The sequence below is a fragment of the Toxorhynchites rutilus genome, chromosome 2 (genome assembly GCF_029784135.1).
Source record: "Toxorhynchites rutilus septentrionalis strain SRP chromosome 2, ASM2978413v1, whole genome shotgun sequence".
NCBI lineage: Eukaryota > Metazoa > Arthropoda > Insecta > Diptera > Culicidae > Toxorhynchites > Toxorhynchites rutilus.
This window is the reverse complement of record NC_073745.1, coordinates 4,316,753-4,339,719: the sequence shown is the minus strand read 5'-3', so window position 1 is coordinate 4,339,719 and position 22,967 is coordinate 4,316,753. Positions and strand designations below refer to the sequence as shown.

Below are 22,967 nucleotides of genomic sequence, written 5' to 3'. Positions count from 1 at the left end.
TATCAATGAAAATAGTTATTATATCCTACACTAGATACTTCAATCCAACCGACTTCTTGCATAACTCTGGAAACTCAGAAAAAATGTGTGGTTCTATAGTAGTGAAACGCAGTGTATACCATATACTTATTGTCTAAGGGCCGTATAAAACGACTTCTTTAAATTAGAACGAGTTAGGTTGAGATCGAAAGATGTGAAGCAACAGTTGAAGACGCGACACATACTTGATACGGGCTCAATATACGCGTAATTAGTACGTGAGAAGGGTATACAAAGAAACCCAGTTTCAAATTAAATCGAGCGGTTATAAGCACGGTGTCGGCCGAGTGACGAAAAGTGCCGGAATTTTACCCCGCCTTGCACCCCCACAGACAGCACACTCTACACTTTCAGCTATAATTGTACGTGATTATTTGTACTGAGCGAAACGGCATCACTGCAGCTTTTCTTTTTCTCGTTGATCTGTCAAAACACAGAACATGGAAGTGGTAAAAAACAGTCGCGAATATCAGCTCGTTTTATGTATTCTATTTTCAATTGGAATACTTCTCGGTGCAGTAAATATCGCCAAAATATATGCGCAAATAGAAAACAACATAGAGAAAACTTCGAAGTATGAATAGGTAACAGAAATCCTTTGTTTCATTGCTTTCGATATACAAAACATTCTACCTCTATCTCAATTTTTTCAGATACACTTTAACGCAAAAACAGCAGAAATGCGCAATCGATACGAACGGATCTGAGGGAACCTTATGTGCAGTTTTCCTTCAATCCTACAAACGGCAGACATCATCGGTTAGAAGTGATATGAGGACGGAGAAGGTAGTTTCGAACGAGATAAAAACTCGATCTGTGTCAATGAAGAAACATGCAGTAGCTGCGACCAGCCGCCCACCGTTTACCACAAGATCTACATGAATGTTTAAGACTGGCCAACAACGGAAATTTCAGGAAGATGTTTTAAACGAGAATGGAACAGAATGAAAAATGCTATGCTGGAGAATTACATTGATTGACGGTAACTCTACCACATTGATTGTATTGTATATCTTGATTCCAATATTTAATTTCTGTCGCTAGTTCACGATTACATTGCTAAGAGAGCAATTGGATACGCACAAGTTGTAAGAAACTGCGCTTGACGTACACTCACAGGAATTTCAGAGCCGCACATGTTAACTTCTATACATACATTAAAGACAACGACGAATTTAATCTCGCTGTTCATGGCTGTAAATGAACGAGACATTGTACTTAGATGGTATGAAATACATCATGAAATTATTGAAAAGGAAAGGCTATTGCTACTATTGTGATATTTTTAATAGATAAGTTTTTCCGACCAATAGATTTTCATTCCTCAGGGCACCTCAGATACAAATGGAACATTGGCGCCTGGCAAGAACTGCACATTTCCGTCCGGGAATATGACGACATGCTCCTTCACTCAAAGAAATTCGCAATCATCAATGCCATCTCTATCTCTATACGAAGAATAAAATACAACAATTGATTAAATCATGTTTATGATATTCACTATCTTGACAAACTTTTTTTTTCAGGTGGTCCAATTCAAGTTCAGGATGTATCCATCGATAGGCTGCAATTGTTCTGCAATCCGGGGAAGAAATCGATTACTATATTAGCTCACCATGAGCTGGATTCGTGACCACTTAACAACGATTCCACGTAAACACACTGAATACAGAAATCCTAATTGTCGATGATTGCAGTGTATAATTTTTTGTATAAATTATATTGTATAAAAATAAATGTTTGTAAACAACCCAATTTTTATTATTTTTTTATTTCTTGAAAACATTAAACTTTTTTGAAAACAAATAGAACCATAATAAGGTTCGAGTAGTTTTGTATTCGGTCGACGTGGTGTCAGATTGGCACAGTGTTGGCATATAATTGGTGGTCGAATGCGAAGGTTAGGTCGATAGAATCATTGCAAAATGGCACGATGTCGGCACCGTTGTCGACACCATTTCCTGGGACCGATTTGGCACAACAATGTAGAGTGGGAAAGAACGAGTGCCCATAATTCGTGATGTTACATTGAAATTAATGGATTCGCCCAACCAACCTACAACGATCTTCATAGTTAGGAAGATTTGAAGGATCGTTCCAGGGCAAGAATGACACCAAGATCTTTGATGATCTCAACGCGATTTAATAGCTCATTGCGTAGTTTATACGAAAAGACAACAGGCGAACGCTTCCGCGAGAATGGTATGACTGAGCATTTCGATGGATTCAAAACCATTCTGTTGATATCGCACCATTCAGAGAAAAGATCGAGTTGATTTTGTAAGTATACTGCGTCGTCAATGCAATTTACGGATGTAAATAGCTGAGAATCGTCAGCATATTCGAGTTTATGACACTTCACGCAAGAGTTAACATCGTTGAGATAAAGTCAGAAAATGTAAGGACCAATATACGGCTACCTTGAGGTACGCCTGATGTTACTTCGAAAGAAGATGATATAGTGCCATCGATTTTTACTGCCATCCTGCGACGAATGTAACCAGCGTAAAAATGAGCCGTGAAATCCGAGGCGTTGAAGATGACCACTGCGATAGCGTGATTGATTATGTCGAACGCAGTGAAAAACTCCAGAAAATATCTTTAAATCTTTCTTTAGTTTTAATAGTCATTTAATTCAGCCACCTCATTCATTTTCGGTCTGTCAAACCTATGCACAATTATAGGAAGATTAAATATGTTCGTATGTGTTTTTTGATATTTGTGATTTTTTTTTTAGAAAATTTCGAGAACTGCACGGTACGAAAATATCCAATAATTTTATTTTAATTTCTATTTAGTTTATTTTGTAATATTTTTAAATTAAATTAATATTTAATTTTAATCCGAGATATCCGTATACACAGCTTCAGTTTACAAACGTGATTGCAGTGAGCGGGCGATGAATGGAGTGTATAATACCAAATTTATTGAAGTAAACCATTTGAGAGCGAAACTATGTTGTTTTTTTAATTTTTTTTATCCCATTTATTTATTTAAGGCTCATTAGCATTTTAGCTGTAACAGAGCCGAAATTTAAGCGTGTACATGTCACATGGTTATCATATCTATAATTAGCACATTACACAGTTGCCATTCGCCAGTATTCCTTCTATACCATTACATATGGTACATTCACACAGTAGCCATTTAGGCGTAAGAGTTATTCTTTTTGTTCTTCCATTATCCAGTTGGACCACCGGACAGCGGAGACAGTTGATTGATCATTGTTGAGTTATTTATAGAACAGCAGCCCGATGTGTCTTGCAGAGCAGAGCAGTTGTATGGATGAATCGATCTTATTTCGACCGTGGATCGATCTCCATCGCTGATGATTGTTGCGTGGACGTAGCTATTCTGTAACAACACAAAGATGGTCAATGAGGGTCCTGAGTTTTGAACTCACGATCGATCGCTTACTAAGCGAACGCGCAACCAATGTGGCTACGGAGACCCCCAACTTTGTTGTTGTTCGGAAATATAACTTCTGCAGACATGAGAGATGAAATCTAAAATTATAATTTCAAATAGTTTTGAACTAGAACAAAGACTAGCGATTTCTCTGTAGTTTTTGGCATCTTTCCTGCTGCCCTCTTTGAAGATTGGGAAAATATATGCATTTTTCCAAGCACGTGGAAATGAGCGGTTGAATAACAGCCACAGCGCAGACGAAGGACTGCTAGAGCACTTTTAAACTATGATGGATGGAATACTGTTCAATTGATTGCCTGCCAGGGTTCAATGAATTCATGAACAGGCAAGTTGAACTCTGCTAAAGCTGATTGATGGAAGGGGCAGACAAGGTACACTGCTGGCTGCAAGGCGAATTTGTTTGTTGGCGAGATTTTCGCTAACGAAAACGTTACTGAATTATTCGCGACAAAGCGTACAAATGCTTTCTCTGTTTGATGCCTCCACGTTTTCTCGTATCATCACGGTAGGTAGTCCAACTTCTTTTCTTTGGGTATCGAGATAGCTCCAGAAATTCTTAGGGTTGAGTCGCAGATTGCTTTGAACGAGGTTCAGGTGAACTCTAAATAAAGCGGTGTTCAAACATTTATAGTTTTGGTTGACGAAAGAGTAACGAACTCTCCAGAAATCGGTGCGATATTTTGAGATTTTTTGACGTAGGATTACGTCTTTCGGGAACATATTGGGGTACAAATTGAAAATCGAAAATGGAGCACATCGTGAAAATTGTCCAATTTCAAACGCTTATTGCTCAGTCATTTCTTGATGGATTGATGAAATGTTTGCGTCAATCGATTTCGGCACTCCATAACATTTTTTTGTATTGAAGAAAATAATATATATCATGAAACTAACTATCGAACAACTGAAAAATCTCAACCCCTATCCTAACGGAAATACCCGCTCCTGATCGAAATTGACAACACATGCGGCGGGTCCCTAACAGAGAAATCGGAACCAAGCTGCCTGGGGGAAATCTATATTGCAAATAAATGAAAGTGAGGGAACTTTCGTTCCCTAACAGAGACATCAAAACCAAGCTGCCTGGGGGAAATCGGCATTGCAAATACATGAAAGTAGGGGGAGCTTTTGTTCCCACCGAAATGTGTTCCCTAACAGAGTTATTAAAACCAAATCATTATCAAAGAGTTTAACGATGTAATTCTTCTAACATATCCAAAATCAATAGATAGCCTAACGGAATCCTACGTCAACTATGCGGTCGTGTCTCGGACACAACCCTACTGTGACTTTTTTTAAAGTAAATCGTTTCACTCGTCGTAGTCGCTTCAATTGATTATTAGTCCACCGAGGATGAGGAGCATACTTTATCGTTTTCTTAGGGACAAACTGATCAATCGCATAGAATAGTACATTAGACATGGACATTGTGTCTTGGATCACAATTGCATTTTCTTGATACATATGTGATGATGTTCTGGGACGTTTAAGCGGGATATATAGAACCAGTTGACTGGTTTTGCTGGAGGAGCGATAGAAAGCAACGGAAGGGAGGGTACGGATGCAGTGTTCATAGTGCTCGTGATACAGTTCGATAAATATTCACGGTCAACTACTAACCCGGATGTTTTTGTCGGTTGAGGCATAGCACTGCGATCGATCGGCACAGCGTGATGACGTTTTGGTTTAGATAGTTGTGTAGATGATGTTGAGACCATTGACGCTGCTGGACGTTGATTATCAATGTTCCGAGACTATGATGATGCTGACGAAGTAACTGCGATGCATTCCTGTCGATCGTAGAGGCGAATGAACTGCACAGTTTAAAGCTTCTTAAAAAAAGTCACAGGAGGGTTGTGTTCGAAACACGACCGCATAGTTGACGTAGGATTGCGTTAGGCTATCTGTTGATTTTTGAATATGTTTGAAGAATTACATCGTTAAACTCTTTGGTAAAGATTTGGTGGCCCTGAAAAGGGCAATTTTGTTTGGTTGTTGGGTATTGTTTGTTTACTCCACCAGTGTTTACCGAGTGATTATGACAGAAGTATGGTAAACAGTCGTTGGGTGGTGCGTATCAGATAGAAGATGCCGAAGTAGAATGAGATATTATGAAAACCGCCCTCTGTGACCCTAGACGAGATGCCTCCTGTGTTATGTATGGATGAAATAAAGAAAAAAAAAACTCTCCAATGTAATATAAGATAATTACCAATACCAAACACAATTATCAATTTTTCTCATCAATAAAAACATGTTAATTTAATATAGAAAAACATATTTGAAATGGAAAAGGTAATTTTGTTTTATAATTTTCACTTTCTGAGTGTTTATTCAACCCAATGCGAACGTTGATTGGACTAACATCACCTAATACTATATGTAGAGCAAATAGGAAATAATTTTTTCGAATATTTCTTCACTTTTACAATTTTTTCTCGCCGCATGAACTTTCCTTGGGTGAAAATGAACACAAAAGAACAGACAGCTCAAGCCAAACGACCCGTTCCCGTTTCCGCTCGAGACATCATGGTTTTTATTTATGGAAATTGGAATAAGTCGTTTCATATATCAAATCATTGTTAACACAACTGCTACCGTATACAATTTTACAATTACACTTGTGCTAAATTTTTCACAATACACGATCAGTCATTGATATGAAATTTCACGAGACAACCAGCATTAAAGCTCCAAATTTAAATTTTATTTGCTAAAATTTATCGTATCACTCACCCTACTTGCAATATAAAAATTCCCCCGGCTTGCATATATTTGCAATGTCGATTTCCCTCGGCCACCTTGGTTTTGATGTCTCTGTTAGGGAACACATTTCGGTGGGAACAAAAATTCCCCCTACTTTCATGTGTTTGCAATGTCGATTTCCCCCAGGCAGCTTGGTTGGAAGTCTCTGTTAGGGAACCGTCTCATGTGTCGTCAATTTCGAACAATTAGGAGTGGATATTCCCGTTAGGATTGGGGCTGACATTTTTCTATTGTGCGATAGTTAGTTTCATGAAGTATATTATTTTATTCAATATAAAGAATTGTTATGGAGTGCCAAAATCGAATGACGCAAAAATTTCATCAATCCATCATGAAATGAATGAGCAATAAGCGTTTGAAATTGGACAATTTTCACGATGTGCTCAATTTTCGATTTTCAATTTGTACCCCAATGTGTTCCCGAAAGACGTAATCCTACGTCAATACAAAGAACCAACCAACCTGTCGATCGTCATTTGGTGTTCCAGCCAGGGCTAGTTATTTTCGAAGCTAATAAATGTGATTGAATTTTATTCATACAACTCTCACTTCCACTACAGTCATTTTCGGTGGATTAATTTCAGTGTATCGGGGTGAAGTGGAAACGAAATATTCTCTACGCATACAGTAACATTGATTCTTTTGTTTCGTTCCTTTCCTCTTTCGTTCTCTTATACAAGTATAAAAGCAGAAGCTTTCACTGACGATTAAAACTGCTTGAACGGGTTATATTTATTTCCATTTCGCATGTTAGAGGATGCTTGCTGCTTTCAAACGTAAGTTTTATTTTACCAAAATGGATCGTCGCGAACCGTGTTCAAAATTCTTCAATCACTTCTAAATAACATGTTTCTCTGTTATTTGGAATACATGTTTGTTACAGAAAATATAATAAAATGAAAGACGGCACAGATCGGACTATTCCTTTCTCAAGTTTTTCACCCTCTCTAAGGGTGAAAAGAATAGTCCGATTTGAGCTGTCTTCATTTTATTATATTTCCTGTATCAAACATGTATTACATGTTACGAAGAAGCATGTTATTTGCAAATACGCTGGATTCTTTTTTATGCGTTTTTTGCATGATATTTTTTACGCTCAAAATTACGCGATTTTTTTATGCGATTTGCTTGAAATTACGCGATTTTTTTTACACGATTTGCTCGAAATTACGCGATTTTCGACTAGGTCTGCGCTTTCAGCGTGCCCACGCAGAATTGTGAGCGCACGCACAAACGCATACACAACGCCGGAAGCACGCGCACGCACATACCATTGGGTGCACAAACACGCACACACATGCGTAAACATGCACAAACATGTGCACAAAAACGCGAGCGCACACAAACAGACAAATGGACGCACAGGTGCGGACAAACGCATACACGCGCACAAACATGCACACGCCCAGACGCACGCGCGGAAAGAATCGAGCACGCACGTGCACACACGCACACAAATACGCACAAATACGTGCACGCGTACGCACACACCCACACATGCCCATGCACAAAAAAACGCGCACACCTGCACGCAAGCAAGAAAAAAACACGCGTAAACGCACGTACACACGCGCACAAAAACACGCACAAATGCGCGCAAACACGCCTACACATGCCCGCGCATAAAAAAAGCGCACACCTGCATGCAAGCAAAAAAACCACGCCCAAACGCACGCGCACACACGCACACAAACACCTAAAAAACGCGCGAACATACACAAACACCCACATAAATACACGTGCACGCACACAAACAAGCACAAACACAAACATCGGGCTGTCGAATACTCGGCTATCCGGACTCGAAGCTGATCGGTATCCAGTATCCGACCAAACCACTATCCGTTTCATCACTAATTTCACACTGACAACTAGCGCCGGTAAATAATTACTCCTGCAGGCATACTACACAACACTCACTGCACCGTTTTCATTAGTTTCGAATGCAACAAGGAAACATTCATTTCTATACAAACTGCCAGAATACATGGATGCTTCAAATTAATTTCTAAGTGACGATTTCTAACGTCGCTTTTGTTTGCGGAATGAAAGGAATCAACGTGAAATGAAAGGAATATGTACGAAAGAGACGAGATATTTTTCTTATTGTGCGTGAAAAGAGAATAGATATATTTATAGCCTGCATGGTTCTGGTTCTGTTCTGAGAAGCGATAGACACATTATTGAGTGACGATGTGCTAATTGAAGCCAGCCCGATATGCATACTTTTCGGCGCAGCACACTGCCGTAGTGATAATTCACGAATCAGTGGTGTAGCACATCCACTGGTATATTGCGACGGTCGGACATATACTAGTGGGTTGGGTGTCTTACCTTTGACAGTAGACAAAGCTGAATTATGTACAATCAGTAGGCAAAGCTGAATTATTGTTCCGGTTCCCAACTGTGTAGTCGTTTGAGCACGGAGGTAGAAGTACTGGAGCCGAGCAGGAAAGCCTTTTACGTGGCGACGAAAGGTCAACTCCGATCCTTTTCCCAATTCTTGATGAAGCTAGATGGGCAGGGGAGCTGCTGTATCGGCAGGACGGTCAGTGTCGACAAATGAATCAAACACTTTACTGAATTCAAACTGCATATTGTTGATTTAGTCATCAAAATCATGCGAAGTATGTAACTTCCTGTCCGTTACTCGAGAGTGTCTAGCTCAAACCGCACGACGTTCTCACCACAGGGTCGTTCCCCCAGCACTCACCGGCAGCATCAAGCTGTTAATCGGGAGTTCGGGTTTAATTTCATAAAAGTGTTATACACACGCAACAAGGGACCGAGCCCTCAGCCGTTTTCCAACTTCCTCAAAGGCTGACGATGGCACACGCTTTCTACCAAACTAGAGCGGGCGAGGCCTGACAACTCCTTTTGAGTTCGGGAAAACGACAAACCAGTTACAAAGAGAAATATGTGTACAAAAGAACCTTCGTGTAGGTTAAACGATTTACTATTTACTATACGTGTATTACACTTGTAGTGATGTTCATTTTTAATTCGAATTGCATGTAGTTTTTATAAATCTAACTAATTACTATACATGTACTTTTCTGTGTATTTGAGTCGACTATTTTATTTGTGTCGACTATTGTATTTGTGACGTCACAATTCAAACTTATACTTGCGCATTTATAAATTTTGAGCAATGTGGTTCGGCCCGTGATCTGATGTTTTCCGTTCTTATTCCGTATCCTTCGTGTGAATTTGTCTCACGATGTGGTCGTCTGTGACACGTCTGTCACCACAGTCAACCTTGATCGTAGATTGGGGTTAGGACGTTCGTTCCAGCTTGGAACAGCTCACCCGAGTACGTTGGTGGCTCGCTGCACTTTCTGCCTAGAAAGTATCTGTCGATGTCCAGCCTATTTGAGATAATACATAAAAAAAGGCCCACTGTGCGGACCTGCACAGTTGAGGTTAGAATAAACTCAAATCACGACCATCACCACGCTTTCACCACTTGCTCATTACAACATATTTTTACCTTTTTTGTAGTTTTTTTCTGTTTCAGGTTCTTTATCGTCGTTACAGGTAAGTTTTCTTAATTTTGTCTTCTTTTTCAGGTTCCACTTCCTATCATAAATTGTTCAACTATTATATGCATTTTTTTCAGGAACTATTTTCACAAACCTTTTCTCTAATTTCACAGTTTACTCACATCTATCGGAACACAAAAAAATACTATCCTTTTCTATATCTACAATGAAAAATTCTTTAACACACTTATTTCACAAAAAAAAGCAAAATTAAATACAATTTACTACACACGACGCGCACTTCTAAACCCGCGCGTAGTTCTAGGCAGAAAGAATGGCCATCGCCTTTAGCCGAGTCCCTATGCCTATTGTTGGAGTGGAGTGGAAAAAACCCAACTCCGACAATGGGTTTGTACCTCCACTGTCCGACTGGGAACCCTGCCCATTGAGCGGTGTGTAGAACACCTCAAAGGTCAGATTGCTCAAACCCAAGGCGCCTAGAAGTATATCCTAAGGTGGGCCAACTTGCTAAAATCACTCTTCAGCCATCTTGAGAGTCTACTGTGTTTTGTTGGTAAACAAAGCACAATACGCCTGTGCCCAAGCTCGCTCATGATCAGTCTGTCTTATTCACGCTTCAAGCAAATAATTTCCCATCTGCTTTCTTCCGTACTATTTTCATATACCGCTCCCCTAACCAACTTAGTGACGAAACGGCCTCACCTAGTACCATAGACCCGTCTTGGCTCAAACCGACGCAGCCGTTTGCCATCGATGAGCAGGGGAGTGACACGTTGCAGTATTTACGTTCTGCACTGTTTGAAGTGTAGTGTGTTGTGTTGTGATGTGGGGGGCTGCACTGTTTGAAGTGTAGTGTGTTGTGTTGTGATGTGGGGGTGTAAGAATGTGTCGAAGACACAGATGGGACGGAACCTACCGGTTATAAGTATGATGTACAGTTGTTTGTTCGTCAACTAGAGCGGTGTAAATTTTGACCATATGCACGGCAAAGAGAACGGGTCACAACTAGATGTGTCCCGATGAGCCGCATGATTGACGATATACGTTTATTTAACTGAGTTCACACTTGCGATGATTGCTGCTCAACACTGTTTTTGAAGTTGCGGCAGTTTGTGCATAACCATTCGGCACCAAGACAATCATGGATTATTTTGTACTGATTGTCTGATATGCCATCGAACTTTAGATGAAACGATTTGTCGCATTTCCAGCAAGCAATTCTACTGCTGCGAGTCGAGGCTGTATAACAAAGGTTTGCTTCGCATCTCTTTTCCATGATCGTAAACAAACAGCGGCGATGAGAAGATTCACAACGGGGAACTTATTGATCCTTTGTTCGTAGTAGCTTTGCTTAGATAAAGCGAGCGCAATAACACTGCGAGGTCATTCGCTATCCAACTCTTGACGAGTAAAGTTCAGTTTCGTTATTGTGCGTTGCCACTTTTACTATTGTGCGATTGGTATAGTGTACGAGTGAAGGTCATTGCTGTCCGCTTTCGAATTGACCTTTTGTGAAGTGGAACAAAGGAAGCAGCGCTCTTGCAGCTTGCAGCCCCTGGCGGCTGTTGAACATTGGCATAACGGGATCGCCATCGTGTGGCTGTCGTTAACGGGAATTATCATCACGTGACCGTGTGAGCTATTCTTGCGCTATTGTGTTGATCCATAGCGCGTAGCCTCTGTCTCTCCCTGGTTAGGGCAGTAGAGCGTAGTATCGGAACAACTTTTATATTAAGGTACACATATTTAATATTAATATTATTGTTCAACTCATATGTTCATTGCTTAATATTATCATTTTTGTTTGTTTGTTTTGTTATTTTTTTTTTGAGATTATTGTTAAAATCAATAATAGATTAGAAATAAGACAAAAAATTTTGTAAAATGGAGAATAGTGGAGGATCTCCAGAGATGGAGATCTCCGATAATGAATCCCATTCAAGATCTGGGAAAAAAACATAAACGAGTCCCTCAAAAAGAAGATAATTCTTCTGGGGACGAATCTGCTCATCCTTCCAAGCCCCCCTCTAAGAAAATAGCAAGCCTCCCTTCTGAACCCACTGTTACTTCCACTCCCCCTCTCCCATCATCGATTTTGCTTCCCCCTTCTGATGTTTCCGATCCAACCCAATCCTCGTCCTCGTCCTCGTCTCCTCCCTCTGTTGTCTCCGCTCCACGTGTCAGAGTTTATCCAGAAGATGCACCTGGAACTGGCCCGTGGGTTGTTTTCCTCCGGCCAAAACCAAAAGGAAAAAGCCTTAACGTGATTCAGATCATGAAAGATCTTGCCAGATACACTTCTGTATCTGAAATTCGCAGGGTTAGACCGAACAAATTGCGGGTTGTCGTGAATGAACGGAAACACGCAAACGAGATTGTTGCTGACCAACACTTCACTCTCGAATATAGAACATTTATACCCTCCCATAACGTAGAAATTGAGGGGGTGATAACTGAAACGGGTCTGACGAGCGAACAAATAAAAAAAGAAGGAAAAGGCAAGTTCAAGAAGCTTCCCTCAATGGAAGTGAAAATCTTGGACTGTCGCCAACTCGGGAAACTTTCCCATGATGGGGACCAAACTAAATTTACGCCGTCCGACTCGTTTCGAGTCACCTTTGCTGGTGCCGCCCTCCCTGACTACGTTATGGTGGACAAATTGAGACTACCTGTGCGACTCTTCGTGCCAAAGCCCATGACTTGCAACAAATGCAAATCAGTTGGTCACACTTCAGATTATTGTGCCAACAAGGAGCGCTGTGCCACTTGCGGAGAGCAACATGAGGGGAAATCCTGCAGTGCGACTGAGCATAAGTGTCCATATTGCGGAGGATCCCCACACGCGCTCTCAGCTTGTGAAACTTACAAGAGTCGCTGGGAGAAACAGAAGTGCTCTTTAAAGGAACGCTCGAAGCGCACTTTTGCGGATATTTTAAAGGGCGCTTCTCCACTGGCCCAACAACAACAACAACCAATCTCAACACACAATATCTTTTCCACGTTGCCAGTTGATGAAATGGAAGCGGACACAGCTAGCGGGGGCACACCGTTTATTTTCAAAGGGAATCCCCGGCGCAAAAATGTGACCACTCCCAAAGTTCAAGAACAAGTCCCTCCGGTGATGCCCCCTGTTAGCTTGCCCAAAAAATCGATTGCAGCGGATAAGCAAAATCAGGTCCCTCCTGGCCTCCGTGGTAATAGTTCACCTTCGAACAACCCAGCACTCGAGGGGACATCAAAAACCCCAACTGTCCCTGTTTTTCCGTCCAGTTCAACTTCCCAATCGGGATTTATAAAGTTGTCTGACCTTGTGGATCAAATCTTCACGTGTTTTAATGTTTCCGACTCCATCAGAACCATTGTCATCTCAATGCTTCCAGTATTAAAGACAATTTTACAGCAATTGATGCAAACATGGCCCCTCCTTGCAATGATTATCTCTCTTGATGTCTAATTTAGATAGAGAGGTCGGAGATATCACTGTTTTACAGTGGAATTGTCGTAGTCTTATCCCTAAATTGGATACATTCAAATTTTTAATTCATAACTTCAATTGTGATGTTTTTGCTCTGTCCGAAACTTGGCTTTCTTCGCGAGATGATATCTCTTTCCACGATTTTAATATTATACGCTTGGACCGCGATGACAGATACGGAGGGGTACTATTGGGAATCAATAAGTGCCACTCATTTTTTCGAATCGACCTTCCACCTATTGGAGGGATCGAAGCTGTTGCTTGTCATGCAAACATCAGAGGCAAAGACCTCTGTATTGTCAGCTTGTATTGGCCTCCGAGAGCTGCGGTTAGCCGCAAACAACTTTATGACATGTGCTCACTCCTTCCTGAGCCACGATTGATCTTGGGAGACTTCAACTCTCACGGAACTGCCTGGGGGGAACAGTACGACGACAATCGTTCATTGTTGATATATGACCTTTGTAACAACTTCAATATGACCGTTTTGAACACTGGGGAAACAACACGTGTGCCTAAACCTCCTGCTAACCCAAGTGCTCTTGACCTCTCGCTTTGCTCGAATTCACTATCCTTAGATTGCAAGTGGAATGTAATCCAGGATCCCAACGGTAGTGACCACTTGCCAATCAAAATTTCTATCACCAATGGGTTGAATTCTTCTGAATCAATAAACATGGCATACGACCTCACAAGACACATTGACTGGAAAAAATATGCGGACGCGATTGCTCGAGCCATCAATTCCAGAGATGGTTTGCCTCCATTGGAGGAGTATAACTTCATTTCTCGTTTGATCTATGACAGCGCGGTTCGCGCTCAAACGAAACCCATCCCAGGTTCCACTATTCGTCGAAGGCCTCCCAATCCATGGTGGGATGGCCAGTGTTCCAAGCTTTATGTAGAAAAATCGAATGCATTTAAAGCTTTTCGGAAACGTGGAACCCCTGAAAATTTTCAGACGTATTTGGACCTTGAAAATCAATTTAAAAACTTGATCAAAGGGAAAAAACGTGCTTATTGGCGAAATTTCGTGGGTGGTTTGTCACGAGAAACGTCAATGAAAAAATTATGGAAAGTGGCTCGAAACATGAGAAATCGCTCTTCAACGAATGAAAGCGAAGAATATTCACATCGATGGATTTTGAATTTTGCACGGAAGGTTTGTCCTGATTCCGCTCCTGGTCAAAAAATTGTTCGAGATATACCACAAGATAGGTGCGATCTTGATTCCGAGTTTTCGATGGTAGAATTCTCTCTTGCTCTCCTTTCATGTAACAATTCTGCTCCGGGATCGGATAGGATTAAGTTCAACTTGCTGAAAAACCTCCCTGATGTGGCGAAACATCGCTTGTTGAACTTATTCAATCGGTTTCTGGAGCATAATATTGTTCCAAATGATTGGAGACAAGTACGAGTTATAGCTATTCAAAAACCCGGAAAGCCCGCGTCCGACTTCAATTCGTACCGCCCAATAGCAATGCTGTCTTGTATACGGAAATTGTTGGAGAAAATGATCTTGTTTCGCCTTGATCGATGGGTTGAAACGAATGGCCTACTCTCAGATACACAATATGGGTTCCGCAGGGGCAAGGGGACGAATGATTGTCTTGCGTTGCTTTCTTCAGAAATTCAAATGGCTTACACCGAAAAAAAACAAATGGCTTCAGTATTCTTGGACATAAAGGGGGCCTTCGATTCTGTTTCAATAGAGGTTTTGTCGGACAAATTACACTTTCGGGGTCTGCCGCCTCTATTGAATAATATGTTATATAACTTGCTTTGTGAGAAACATTTGAACTTTTCTCACGGAGATTCGGCAGTAAGTCGGGTCTCTTACATGGGCCTCCCCCAGGGCTCATGTTTAAGCCCCCTTTTGTACAACTTCTATGTAAGCGACATCGACAATTGCCTTACACAAAATTGCAGCCTAAGACAACTTGCAGATGATGGAGTGGTGTCTGTCGTAGGACCAAACGAATCCGACCTGCAAGGACCCTTACAAGATACTTTGAACAATTTTTCAACCTGGGCCATTGGGCTAGGGATCGAATTCTCCACGGAGAAAACAGAGATGGTGGTTTTTTCTAGGAAGCATAGACCAGCAAAACCAAAGCTTCAACTTTTGGGTAAACCGATCACTCATGGTATGTCATTCAAGTATCTTGGGGTCTGGTTCGACTCCAAATGTACTTGGGGGGCCCATATTAGGTATCTGAGTAAAAAATGTCAACAAAGAATAAACTTTCTCCGTACAATTACCGGCTCCTGGTGGGGAGCCCATCCCGAAGATCTTATTATGTTGTATCGAACAACTATTCTCTCAGTGATGGAGTATGGCAGTTTCTGTTTTCAATCAGCTGCCAAAACACACCTCATTAAACTCGAGCGAATTCAGTATCTTTGTCTCCGTATTGCGTTGGGATGTATGCCCTCAACGCATACCATGAGTCTCGAGGTTTTGGCAGGCCTACTCCCACTAAAAGATCGCTTCAATTTATTATCTCTTCGGTTCCTCATCCGGTGTAAGGTTATGAATCCATTGGTGATCGGAAATTTTGAGCAATTGATCGAGCTAAATTTTCATTCTGGATTCATGAATTCATATCATGAATTCACCTCTATGCAGGTTGTTCCTTCTTCGTATATTCCCAACCGTGTTTGTTTTCCTGACTACATCAATTCCTCTGTACATTTCGATCTGTTCATGAAGGAGAAAATCCATGAAAATCCAGATTATCTTAGATTGGGGTTCGTTCCTACAATCTTCAATGCAAAGTATGGGCGTATCAATTGTGATAATATATACTTTACTGATGGGTCCTCTATGAATGAGTCCACAGGATTTGGAGTGTTCAACGTATTTTTTAGCACCTCACACAGTCTTCAGAATCCTTGCTCGGTATATATTGCTGAATTGGCAGCGATATACTGGGCGCTGGACAGCGTCGCCTCACGACCTGTTGAACTATTACATTGTAACGGATAGTCTTAGCTCTTTCGAAGCTATCCGTTCAGTGAGGCCGGAAAAGCACTCGCCGTACTTCCTTGAGAGAATACGAGAAATTTTGAGTGCTTTATCCAGACGCTGTTATGTCATTACCTTTGTCTGGGTCCCTTCACATTGCTCAATTCCGGGTAATGAGAGGGCTGACTCATTGGCAAAGGTAGGTGCAATAGAAGGCGCTTTATATCAGCGTCAAATCGCCTTCAATGAATTTTATTCTTTAGTTCGCAAAAATACCATCGCTAACTGGCAACGTAAGTGGAACGAAGATGAATTGGGCCGGTGGTTTCACTCGATTATCCCTAAGGTTTTTTTTTTTTTTATCTTCGCTTATTTTTCGTCGGCCTATTTCCGCCACTTTAGTGCCAATCACCGACATCAGGGAGGCGACTCCACCTGTTCCTACCTATCAGACTCAACAACTCATGAGCCGGGCCAACTTCTTTTACTTCCGCTCCGAAGGAAGACGTAACCAGAGATTTTTCGCCTCAGAAAATCCCAACGACGCCAGCTGGGATTGAACCCAGGCCGATCGGATTGTGAGGCTGTTACGCTAACCATACAACCACTGGCGCCGTCCATCCCTAAGGTTAGCCTCAAACCGTGGTTCAAAAGTCTGGATTTGAGTCGGGACTTTATTCGCACCTTCTCCCGACTCATGTCCAATCACTGTTCGTTAGATGCACTACTCTTCCGTTTCAATCTTGCCAGCAGCAATCTCTGCGTTTGTGGCCAAGGTTATCACGACATCGAGCACGTTGTTTGGTCGTGCGAGGTGTATCTGGTCGCCAGATCGAATTTAGAAAACTCCCTTCGGGCCCGAGGAAGACAGCCCAATGTGCCGGTGAGAGATGTGTTGGCTCGGTTAGACCTTGATTACATGTCCCATATATATGTTTTCCTTAAAGCTATAGATCTTCGTGTGTGATTGTCCCTACATCCTTATACCCTCCTTTCCTTCCTTTGCGGGTAATTCGTCCCCTTGCTATAAATAGTAGAATAAGTTGAAATGTAAATAAACTATAGATATACGAATAGATTTATAAATTGAGTGCTCATCAACATTGTTACAATTTCCTTATATCCCATCCTTCTCCTAAAAATATGTCACCCTTCTAAACTCGAGCACACCGCGAGTAATCGGTTTTCCACCTTACTAACCATAGATGTAAGAAAATTGTTTATATATATATATATATATATATATATATATATAGTTTTAAAAATATATTTAAGAATTCGGCTCCTTTAAACTTAAGTAACTGAGCCTGTAAAAATAAACGAATTAATAAAAAAAAAAAAAAAACTCGAAACGGTGTTCAGAAAATCGTAAGTCGAAGTTCCGTTGCCGGTGTATATTAATGCTTCCATAAGAATTGCATGGGAGAATAATTGACGTAACGTGACGTGGATGTTTTATTCGAATCGCACTTAACACGCCTTGAATGTATTCTGGAATGGCAAGCTCTAGAACACGTATGGTAGCAAGTCGGAAGGAATTTCTTTCACGAAAACTGAGTCAGTGCCAAACTGACTCTGTAATAAAAAAACGTTTTCAGTTTCACGAATGCGGTGGTTTGTTGGTGTGCGTTATATAGTCTGATTTGTTTATATTTACGACAGCAAATGAACAGTGTCGACGTCTGGTGGTGATATTAGTGCTTGGAAGGTAAATTGTTCTCCATCAGATCAGAAGGGCCAAGTGCAGTGTAAACATATAAAAGTTTGAATGAAAATTTTTACTTAATATTGTTTGATTACCTAACACATGTAGCTCTGACACTCACTTAACAATTTGTCGATGCATTTCCTGTTTGTTCCACAAATAATTACTATTATAATATAAAACCATCATTAGACACAGTTTTCGTTCAATATTCTGCGATATCGGAAAAAAACTTTTATTTAATCACATAAAATGAATATTCGATACGTTAAAGTAAATTTTCATTCATGATTTTGATTTTGAAATTTATTCCACCTAAATATCCATCATTATTTTCACCTCCCAATGAAAGCACACGTAGCTTAATGCCGTCTACTCTACTCTTCAAAATCAGAATCCGAATTGGATTACGATTCCAATAATACAAAAGCAAAAGCAGCAGGTTTTCCATTTTCATGGTCTTTATTTTTAGATTTTCCAAAACAATATTCGGAACTTGACAGTTCAGTATAGTTGTATTGGTGAACCCGAGTGCCAACCCGTGAAACATCTCAGTGCGAAACTAACAGCTTTCGGGGCGAACTAGTGCGACACTGAGTGCGAAACTGAGTGAATAAAAAAACGTTTTGACAGCAGTTAGTGCGGCACTGAGGTTGAAACTGAACAAAAACGAATTCGCTATTAGTTTTTGACAAATTTAGTGACAACTGATTTTGTTGAAAATAACCACAAAGAACAGTCAGATCATTATCTATATTTGATACGACGGTTCTAGAGTCAGAACATGGATAAAACAATGCTGAGTCGTCAGCAAACAGTCTAGCAGTTCCTATCAATGGCAGATTACCGATATCATTGATGTAGAACAGAAACAACAGGGGTCCAATATTGCTGCCCTGTGGTACACCAATGTTTATTGAACGCAGGGCACTTTTTGCATTGTTCAATGCAACATGTTGCTGTCTACCGGTGAGATAGCTATGTACGAGGTCGCTGGCTATTCCTCGGATTCCATAAATATTTAATTTTTTCAATAATATGTCATGATCAATTGTATCGAAAGCCTTTTTAAGGTCCAGAAAATGGCAGTTATAGTACTGCTGCCACGTCGAAACCCATACTGAAGCTTGTAAAATACATTGTTTTCATTTTAAAAAATCAAGTAATCTTACAATGAGAAGTTTCTCAAGTGTTTAATTGAATACTGATAGTGTTCAAATCGGTGCAACCGTGGCCGAGTGGTTAGCGTCTAACATTATCATGCCGGGTATTCGGGTTCGATTCTCGTCCTGGCCGGAGGATTTTTGGTCAAAGAAATTTCCTTCGACTTGCACTGTGATCACGCGTATTCAAGAGCTTGCCCCTCGGAATACATTCAAGGCGTGTTATTTGGCTTAAGAAATCTCAACTAAGTATTAATAAACGACGCTAGTTAATGCATAAGTTGAGACGGCAAAAGTTCCACAGGGAACTTTAACGCCATTCAAGAAGTGTTGAAATCGGTCGATAGTTGCTAGGGTCCGTGCAATCACCGAATTTGAAAATTGGCACAATTACCTTTTCCATTCCAAATATGTTTTCTCTATATTAAGGTAATACTGATGAGAAAAATTGATAATTGTGTTCGGTATTGGTAATTATCTTATATTAGGCTGTCAAAAAAGTCCTGCGGTATTTTTTTTTGAATTTTCATTTGTTCATAAAATTAGTTACAATCATCTGTTTTAAGTCAAATATGCGCCGTTTTGTTCGATGACTTGTTCCCAACGAGATGCCAACTTCATAATACCCCTGTTATAGAAGCTCGCTTCCTTATTGGCAAAAAAAACTCGGATAGCCAATTTTCACAGGCCTCTTTTGTGACTAACTTCTGACTACCTAGCTCGTTCGCCATGGACAAAAACAGGTGGTAGTCACTTGGTGCAAGGTCTGGACTATACGGTGGATGCAAAAGAACCTCCCATCCGAGCTCCCGGAGGTTCTGGCGCGTCACCAAAGAAGTGTGTGGCCTGGCGTTGTCCTGATGGAAGACAATGCGGCCTCTGTTTATCGAAGATGGCCTCTTCTTCATGAGTGCTACCTTCAAGCGGTCCAATTGTTGGCAGTATAGGTCCGAATTGAGCGTTTGGCCATAGGGAAGCAGCTCATAATAGATTATTCCTTGACAATCCCACCAAACACACAGCAGAACCTTCCTGGCCGTTAATGAGGGCTTGGCCACCGTCTGAGCCGCTTCAGCGGGCTTCGACCACGACCGTTTGCGCTTCACGTTGTCGTAAGTGACCCACTTTTCATCGCCAGTCACCATCCGCTTCAGAAACGGGTCGATTTAGTTGCGATTCAGCAGCGATTCACAAGCGTCGATACTGTCAAAGATGTTTTTTGCGTCAACGTGTGTGGCACCCATACATCGAGCTTCTTTGTGAATCCAAGCTTCTTCAAATGGTTAATGACGGTTTGATGACTTATCCCCAGCTCTTGGCCGATGCTACGGCTGCTACTAGAGGGTGTGTCACATCAAATTGCATCACGGAAAAAACGCTGTAGAAATTTAATTTTTAGGAATTATATCTTCAGCTTTCGCTTATAATCAGATAAGAGTGTATAGATCACGTTGGCCATGCTTCACTGTCAATTTTTCGTAAATTTGGAAAAATGTCGTCGAACGAAAAAGAGCGTCGTGAATTAATCCTGCGCACTCATTTCGAGAATCCGGAGTTGTCACATCGGGACATCGGTAAGATGCTGGGAATCGTCCAATCCACGGTCAGCAGAGTACTAAAACGATACTTCGAGAACCTAACCATCGACCGGAAGGTGAAGAACGGCAAAAATGGATGCTCCGTCAGTGAAAAAGATCACAAGCGCGTAGTTAAGCAGTTTAGACGTGATCCGAGAAGTTCGGTCCGGGATGTCGCCAATAAGCTGAATTTGTCAAGTTCATTCGTCCAGCGGACCAAGCAGCGGGAGGGCCTGCGTACATACAAGGTTCAGAAGGCTCCTAACCGCGACGAAAGGCAAAACATGGTGGGGAAGACGCGAGCCCGGAAGCTATACACCGAAATGCTGACGAAGTCGCATTGCCTGGTAATGGACGACGAAACCTACGTCAAAGCGGACTTTCGTCAGCTGCCGGGCCTGTTGTTCTTCTCCGCAGAGGAGAAATTCAGCGTTCCGGAGGAGATTCGCAAGCAGAAACTATCCAAGAAAAAAAGTACATGGTGTGGCAAGCGATCTGCTCTTGCGGAAAGCGGAGCGCCCCCTTCGTGATGACCGGCACGGTAAACGGGCAGGTTTACCTTAAGGAGTGGCTACAGAAGCGCTTACTACCACTATTGAAACAGCACGAGGGCAAATGGTACGAAGCCAACGGGGTCACCTTCGTGCCAAAGGAAATGAACCCACCCAACGCACCGGAGAACTTCGCCCAATAGAGAAATATTGGGCGATTATGAAGCAGGCCCTCCGGAAGAACCCAAAAGTTGTCAAATCGGAGGACTTCAAGAGAAAATGGATTTCTGTTAAAAAAAACTACAACCTGACGTTGTACAGAACCTTATGGACGGGGTAAAGAGGAAGGTGCGAGCATACGGGCTTGGGCTCGAAGTATGAATAAAAAGAAAATGCCAAAAGTTGTTTAATAGTTTTTATTTTAATGTCTAAAATTTTCAAAAGGATCGGTCTACTGGATGAATTTCTACAGCGTTTTTTACGTGATGCAATTCGATGTGACACACCCTTTATGCCGGTCTTTCTCGGCTAATTCAGCGATTTTGTCGCAATTTTCGACGACAGGCCTTCCGAAGCGTGGCGCATCTTCGACGACCTCTACACCAGAACGAAAACGTTGAAACCATCGTTGTGCGATGGAAATGGAAACTGTATCGGGTCCATAAACTGCACAAATTTTTTTGGCAGATTGAGTGCTCCCTTGGCCGAGTGGTTAGCGTCACAACTAACATGCCGGGTGTTCGGGTTCGATTCCCGTTCTGGTCGGGGGAATTTTGACGTAGGACTACGTCTTTCATTTCTATACCGGGGTGTAAAATCAAAGTTTCGAAAACGAAAGCGTTACGCCGGAGACCGAGATTTTGAGCGTTAATAGCTCCTAAACAACTGAACGAAATGGTATGATAAACACTTCATTCGAAAGATAAAATGTCTACGCGTTATATACTTGTTACTTTTTGATCCAAAAACTTGTTTCAATAGCCTTAAAATTGTTCTCAAAACAGGCTATTGAAATCACCAATCGGTATATAAGCGAGCGGCGCTCGGAAATCCACTCAGTTCTAATTGAACAGCGATTGGAGCATGTTGTCGCTGTTGCGGTGAAGCTCTTTATTTATCATGAAAGCGCGGATGAACGGTGTCACCAAGAGCCTGTTTGTGCACCCTAGGCCAGAAGGGAATCTATCAGGAGGAGAGTGATGCCACAAACGGTTCCCTGGGAAGACATCGCTACACACACATACACGCGCGGCTATTAACAGGTGGTTATCGAGTTGGCATTAACCACTGGTGGGCTTCCAGTATCGAGGAAAATGTGAAAATATCTAATCGTTACTGAAAATAATCTGCCAGTTCCTCTGGGAATTTTCAAAATATATTCATGTGAAAGAGTTTAATTGAATGTTTTCTATCCATGTTACACTGTGACCAAATATGTTTCAATCAAGTGCTATTAACAGGTGGTTATCGAGTTGGCATTAACCACTGGTGGGCTTCCAGTATCGAGGAAAATGTGGAAATATCTAATCGTTACTGAAAATAATCTGCCAGTTCCTTTGGGAATTTTCAAAATATATTCATGTGAAAGAGTTTAATTGAATGTTCTCTATCCATGTAACACTGTGACCAAATACATTTGGTTTTGTGGTTTTTCAATCAATCGCAATTAACAGGATAGCTTCTGAAGATTATTCTTCTCCATCAGTAGGATATTTCCGTATCCAATATTGTATGCGCCCGCAATCGATTATTGCTCAGTAGCCGAAAGTTCCGAGCTCAGAGAGTCATTCCCCTCTAGTTTGCCTTCCAAATTGCCATCGTAAACCACACCTTCTCTCGATTCAATCACAC

General features: G+C 41.4%; 1 long non-coding RNA gene across 1 annotated transcript; it reads left to right on the top strand.

Moving 5' to 3' along the window:
• Positions 1 to 207: 207 nt before the first annotated feature.
• Positions 208 to 1,787, top strand: LOC129764504 (uncharacterized). The gene is made up of 3 exons (XR_008741165.1): positions 208 to 623; positions 693 to 1,021; positions 1,084 to 1,787. It is a non-coding gene; the product is annotated as an uncharacterized LOC129764504 (long non-coding RNA).
• The last annotated feature ends 21,180 nt before the right edge of the window (positions 1,788 to 22,967 follow it).